We start from the raw sequence: 5,117 nt of genomic DNA on the forward strand, positions 1-5,117 counted from the left end.
ACTTTAGGTAGCTTTCTAGTGGTTAAGTGGAAAGCAAGACTCAAACTCTTTCTGTAGGTACTGCTCTGGAGAACCCCAAACAAAGATGAGGGCCTGAAATTGGGCACTACCTGAGAGCCAGGTGTGTTCAGCCCAGAGGCTCCATCTTCCCTTTTCTTTGTCACCACGTGTGCAGTAAAGAAACAGGCAACATGGCGCCAGATTTCTGCATAAAAGATTAGAAAGGGGGTGGCCAGATTTTTGCATGTTAGGCAAATGGCACACCTGGTCTGACCGATCTTTTGTGCCCTATGTAAAAAGAACCTCCACCTCCTGAAGCTCATCTATAAAACCTCCTGTACTTCATCGTGGAAGCAGCAACCCATTTTCTCTGGGACCCCTCTCTGTGCAGAGAGTTCTTCTCTTTCTTTCACCTATTAAACTTCTGCTCCTAACTTCACTGTGGTGGTCTGAGTCATAGCTTTCTGTGGCTGTGAGAGAATGAGTCTCAGGTATTACCCTAGACAATGAAGCCACTTCAGTATGCCTCATTCTCTTTTATCATTTTATTTGTTGTTACCTCTTCTATTCTTAAGAAAACACAATCCTCATAGATGTCTTCATGAGATGAACAGTTTCCCCAGTTTTGAAGAGGTTGTCCTTTCAACATTGTATGTTCTTGGCACATTTGTCGAAACTCAATTGCCTATAAATACATGGGTTTATTTCTGGGCTTTCTGTCCTGTTCCTTTGGTCAATGTGTTGTTATGTGAGTACCATGCTGTTTTGGTTATAAGTGCTTTGTAATATATCTTGAAGTCAGTCTGATGCTTCTTTTTATTTTTTATTTTTTATTTTTTATTTTATTTTATTTTTTTGACAGGAGGTAGAATTTATTGGTGAGTGTTAAGAAGGGGCAACACAGTGGAAGACCTTATGAGTACAGGGCCCACCACTTGTCCAGAGGGCCATGACTGGAGCTGTACTTGACCCCACAGCCATCTGGGATAAGCCACTCCTCAGCCACCATGTCTTCAAATTCATCAGCATTGAACTTGGTGAAGCCCCACTTCTTCGAGATGTGGATCTTCTGGCAGCCAGGGAACTTGAACTTGGCCCTGAATAGGGCCTCAATCACATGCTCCTTGTTCTGCAGCTTGGTGCAAATGGACATGATAACTTGGCCAATGTAAACCCTGGCCACAGTGCCCTGGGCCTTTGCAAAGACACCTCACATGCCTGTTTGGAGTCTACACTGGGGTAGTGTAAGGTCAGAGGCAAGAACATACATCTGAAAGCCTGTCTCCCAAGGTCCCTTAGAGCAACCCATATAAGAAATGAGCTACATACACTACCAAGGAAGTTGCTGTTTACAGCCTTTGCACATTGGGCCCCCATGAGGAAAGGAACTCAGTCAGCTTAATTGGCTGCAGCAGCTTTGTTCTTTTTACTTAAGATTGTTTGTGGCTATTTGGGGTCTTTTGTGGTTTCGTGCAAATTTAAGAATTTTTTTTCATTTCTGTGAAAAATAACATTAGAATTTTAATAGTGGCTGCATTGAATCTGTAGATCACTTTGGATAGTATGGACGTTTTAACAATATTCTATTAAGCAATAAACACAGCATACCTTTCCATTTATTTGTGTGATTTAAAAAATTTTTTTCATCAGTTTTACAGTTTTCTGTATAAAAGTCTTTTACCACTTCAAATTTATACCTAAACATTTAATTTGTTGTTGCTGTTGTAAACAGGATTCTTTTCTTTATTCCTTTTCCAGATAGCTTTTTATCAGTGTATAAAAATGCTACCAATTTTGTATGTTGATTTTGTATCCTGTGACTTTACTGGATTTATTTATCAATTCTATCAGCTTTTGGTGGAGTCTTTACAGTTTTCTCTATATAAGATCATGTTGTCAGCAAACAGACAATTTCACTTTTTCTTTCCTATTAGGGTGACTTGTATTTATTTCTCTTGTCTATTGCTCCAGCTCAGACTTCCAGAACTCTGTAGAAAAGTACTGAAAGTGGGCATCCTTGTCTTCTCCCTGATCCCAGAGAAAAGCTTTCAACTTGTCACTGTTGAGTATGATGTTAGCTACGGCTTTGTCATTTATGGCTTTTATTGTGTTGAGTTACAATCCCTCTATACTTATTATGTTGAGAGTTTTTATCATGAAAGGGTGTTAAATTTTGTCAAATGCTTTTTCTCTTTCCTACTTCTATCACAGTGATAGATCTCAAATTCTGGCTTCTGGCTTAGCATTTATAGGTAAGTAGGCAGTAAAGATAATTATCATAGTACTTAAAGTCAAGAAAGAAACAATTTTGACTGAATATCAAGATATAGTGTGTTTGTGTGTGTGTGCGCATGTGTTATGGGTGTTTGTTTGTTGAGTTAGCTGCGAAAATGCTCCATCTGTCCACTTTCAAATAGCAATCTGTCAGATTGCATACTCCAAAGAAGGACACAGCAACAGCTCTTATCTTGCATGCTATTTTGCAGTGTGATATTGCCACTCTGCTTTCTGAATCTGGGAAAATCCTGTGATCAATGGAAATACGGTAGAAGTGACACTGTCCAAATCCAGGAGTAGTCCTTTAGAGAAATTGGAGGCTTCTTCATGTTCCTGCCTCACACACACACTTCTTCTGTTGTTTTCTCTTAAATTCAGCAATGGTGCTATGAGAAGCCCATACATCAAAGAAAAGACAAGTGTAAGCACTTGGATCATAGCCCCAGAGGACTCTCAGTCGATAGAAAACATTGACTGGCATCCATGTTGGTGAAACAGCCTTGGACATGCAGCCTTTCCCAGATGATACGGGTCCAACCACTTCTGACTGCAAATGCATGAGCAACCTTAAGGAAGGACTGCCTCATTCATTCCCACCTACCCACTCAACTATGAGAGATGATAAGTCATCGTCTTAAGTCACCAAGTTTTGGCATCATTTGTTCAACAACAATAAACCAGAACACCCACTGAAAAGGCCATCTGACATTTTTGGAACATTTTCCCTAAATTTGGATAGATCTCCACGTTCTAAATAGTGCCTTTTCAAAGTAGACTCTAGAAATATACATTTCTCAGTTTGCTTGTGGTTAGTGTACAGGCTTGTGAAAGATTCTTATGCACCTCCAGACCCCACACAGAGGTGAGCAACTTTAGGACAAAGGCTCTGTGTGGAGAATCCACTCCGTTCTAAGAGTGGCAGCTGGGGACATGAGGAAGATTTCAAAGAAGGTTCCTAATGCAGTATGTTTGTGGGTTCCTAATGCAGTATGTTTATGGGTTGACAACAGCGTGCAAGTTAAACGCCTCAATGGGATGCAGCAGAAGGCCAGCTTGGGGTATGGCGTGCAGCATTTTCCCTGCAATCTTATCTTTGAATATATTTCTTTGGCCATTCTAATAATTCTGTGATTAACTCAATAACCTTTAATTAACATATCATCTACTTAAATGATGTAGAGTGATTCCATATTTTTTGGAGGTTAAGAAACCTAATTTCTATAGAAAACGTGATGCATGCATGACCCCCAATTTAGGCACCTGAAGTGAGCAAAGGCATGGCAAGTTTTTCTGGTCACCTACAGCACAGTCAACAGAAATACTGATGAAAGAGACTTGCAGATTAAGTACAATATAAGGAATAAAGTTAATAAAATTGAATTGTATTAGAGGTTTTAGTTAATGAGTAGATTTTAGCTATTCTTGTTGCATACAAGAAAAGTAACTGTGAGATAATCTGCTTCACTATAGTCGTCATTTAACTTTTGATGGTATTCTATGACATTATGTTCTAAACATCAAGCATACACAATAAAGTTTATTTCTTTTTCTTTTAAATAGGAAGATACAGCTTGAGGAGCCAGATGCAGCGGCTCACTCCTGTAATCCCAGCGTTTTGGGAGGCCGAGGTGAGTGGATCACTTGAGCCCAGGAGTTAGAGATGTCTGGGCAACATAGTGTGACCCCAGTCTTTACAGGAAATAAAAAAAATGTGCTGACCATGGCACATGCCTGTAGTTGCAGCTACTCAGGAGGCTGAAGTGGGAGTATTGCTTAAGCCTGGGAGGTGGATGCTGCAATGAGCTATGATCACACCACTACAATCCAGCCTGGGTGACAGAGAGAGACCTTGTCTCCAAATACACAAAAAGATACAGCTCCTTACCATGCTTTTGCAACACCTAGACTTCTCCAGTTGGTTCCCAAAATATGCTGTCAAATGGCTAGCTCAGCACAGCTTACCAAGGCATTCCAAGAGCTGCTCGGTGCATGCTTCCTAGACCTGTAGCATCAGAAACAAATTCACCTTGAAATTTGTTAAGAATGCAAATTCTCATGTCTCAGTCTGGACTTCTGACACTCTTGAACTATGTTCCAATAATTTTTGTTTTTCTAAATAAGGCCATCAGGTAATTTTGAAGCATGTGTAAATTAAAGAACCCTATTTTGCAAGGACTTCCTATTGACCTACTGAAAACATGTATTGATTCTGGTATGGTTCACTTCCTCAAAACCCATATTGAAGGAAGTGCAGTGGCATTTCTTCATCTGGATTCTAATAAACTCAGTAATCACATTTTCTCCAACATCAGTGACGATATTTCAGCACCCTAATTTGCAGATTTCTAACTCCTTATCAAATAAATTAACTAGATGAAGTGTGCTCTCAGCAATTCTTTACTTCCTTTGGGCTCCTCTTTTTTTTAATAACAGTGACTCTACTGTTAGTTTCAGAGGACGTTGGCTCAAAGTATATCTTGGATACTGCTTTTTTATTTTTTATTACTTTTATTTTTTATTTTTCGAGATGAAGTTTTGCTCTTGTTGCCCAGAGTGGAGTGTAATGGTGCCATCTCAGCTCACAGCAACCTCTGCCTCCGAGTTTTAAGCGATTCTCCTGCCTCAGCCTCCCAAGTAGTTGGGATTACAGGCATGCGCCACCATGCCTGGCTAATTTTGTATTTTTAGTATAGATGGGGTTTCTCCATGTTGGTCAGGCTGGTCTCAAACTCCCGACCTCAGATAATGCACCCTCCTCAGCCTCCCAAAGTGCTAGGATTACAGGCATGAGCCAGCGCACTTGACCCAGTTGCTGCTTTTTTAATCTTGGTGAATATTTT

At 40.1% G+C, this 5,117-nt stretch overlaps 1 non-coding gene across 1 annotated transcript; it reads right to left on the minus strand.

The window, feature by feature from the left end:
• Nucleotides 1–1,276: 1,276 nt before the first annotated feature.
• Nucleotides 1,277–1,412, minus strand: LOC114680492 (small nucleolar RNA SNORA70). Its single transcript, XR_003732711.2, has one exon. It is a non-coding gene; the product is annotated as a small nucleolar RNA SNORA70 (small nucleolar RNA).
• Nucleotides 1,413–5,117: the final 3,705 nt, after the last annotated feature.

This window comes from Macaca mulatta, chromosome 8, assembly GCF_049350105.2.
Source record: "Macaca mulatta isolate MMU2019108-1 chromosome 8, T2T-MMU8v2.0, whole genome shotgun sequence".
In the NCBI taxonomy this organism is placed as follows: Eukaryota; Metazoa; Chordata; class Mammalia; order Primates; family Cercopithecidae; genus Macaca; species Macaca mulatta.